Genomic DNA, 1,806 nt, shown 5'->3' with positions numbered 1-1,806 from the left:
TATCCATTATAGAACCCAGGACAGGCCATGAGAGTTGATGAACCATAAATATTTTAAGATGAATTTTAATATAAGAAAATTTATAGTTAGGTTATGCGACCTTATAATAACTCTTTTTTTTTTTGTACAAACTAACTTTAATATTTGGAAGTTTAGACAAATGTTTTATAGCACTTTACCCAGAACCAGGCCTGAAACCACAGAGGATGCAACGGTCTTAAAGTTTTGATCGGTGCGAAATAATACGCAAATGGACCTTCCGTTTATCCATAGGCCCATCAGCTGAAAAGCACATACATTGGCTTTCAATAATATCAGGAATGCGAATGTCCAACGACCGAGACAAGTCAACGCACGATAAGTTCCACAGGACTGGTAGCAACAAGAACGAATCATTTTCTTAGTCTCTCATAAATCTTGTAGACTCTCCAATCTCCTTTCTAGTTTCTACATCCTTTTATCGACCAAAATGGGAGAAAGCAAAACTCTTCCTAAGTATTTCTGTAGAAATTGCGAAAATCCACTAGCTCTCGCCTCTCGGTGAAGATCTCATCTCCAAAAAATTTGTGGTAACAGAGAGGTATTGACAGAGAAGTGCGAAATATCATCTCAGCTAGGAGACACAGAAAGCCATTCAAAGATCTCATGCAAATGTGGCTGAGTTAGGCTCATTTGATTATATAATTCGTTTTGTTCCATCTTATTTTATTTTTTTGCCGAGATAGTTTCAGAACTAAGATCTTTTTTGTAAAATCTTTTGCTCATTTATATGATATTTACAGTTTAGCAAAAAAAAAAAATTGTGGTAACAACAAGATTATAAAGATTTTTATGTACCAAAAAATATCAGTTTTCATTTCTTATCCAACTTTTTTTAATAGAAGAACGCTTATTTTAAATATGTTCACATGAGTATAGGGAGCTTCAGGGGCAGCTTTTATGTTTTCGCAGGCGATGAACGTGGTGGTTGGACCCAAGATTGGGAGAAAATTGTTAACCGGATCGTACGTGGTGGAAGATGTGATGTGTAGTAAGTGTGGTGAGAAGTTGGGTTGGAAGTATGTGGAGACCTTCAATCTTAAACAGAGGTATAAAGAAGGCATGTTTGTGATCGAAAGCTCAAGTTGACCAAGAAATATTGAAACCTTTTTTCAAGATTACTCTTTTGGGGATACATTAAAAGAATAAAATAAAAAAGATGTGGCTAATATGTATATTTACCTCTAGTGTTCGTATGAATGTCAATATATTGATTGATCAAGTTTATAATATTTTTCTATCAACAAGTTTGTGATTATAATCACCAAAAATTTGAGAATTAGATTTTTTTTCATTTTGTTGCTAATCCACTATAGTATAATGTTTCCCCCAGGCATGTGGTCTGCCTGAGAAAAAGGACAAGGATGTGTGTGAGCATGTTTGATTGTTGGTTAAAAAGTCATTCTTTAGCTGCCATTCCATGGCTTACTTACAAGTCTTCTTCAAGTGTGTCTGCGTTAATATATGTTCAGTAGTATGGTGGCTCTGGTCTGGTGGGTACGTAGTTTACTGTTTGAAAAGAGGGTATTTCTGTAATGTCTCCCTAGTTTGTGCTTGTGCAGTTGCTCATGTATTTATATCAGTGAAATCATCTCTTATACGCTCATGGAAAAAATCATGTCTCCTTTCCGCTTTCTAAATGTTTCTTGCTTAAATGAGTATTCCATGGAAGGGATTCACTCACATCAATAATAGACCTAATATGAGTGGATTTCTCTTCATGAGGTGCTCATTTGAGCAAGCAATGTTTGGAACTGGAACTATTTA

At 35.2% G+C, this 1,806-nt stretch overlaps 1 pseudogene; it reads left to right on the top strand.

Annotated features, from left to right (window-relative positions):
• Positions 1-456: 456 nt before the first annotated feature.
• Positions 457-1,142, top strand: LOC103834793 (annotated as a pseudogene).
• Positions 1,143-1,806: the final 664 nt, after the last annotated feature.

The sequence above is a fragment of the Brassica rapa genome, chromosome A08 (assembly GCF_000309985.2).
Source record: "Brassica rapa cultivar Chiifu-401-42 chromosome A08, CAAS_Brap_v3.01, whole genome shotgun sequence".
NCBI lineage: Eukaryota > Viridiplantae > Streptophyta > Magnoliopsida > Brassicales > Brassicaceae > Brassica > Brassica rapa.
The sequence above is the reverse complement of the archived record's forward strand: the minus strand, read 5'-3'. Positions and strand labels throughout refer to the sequence as shown.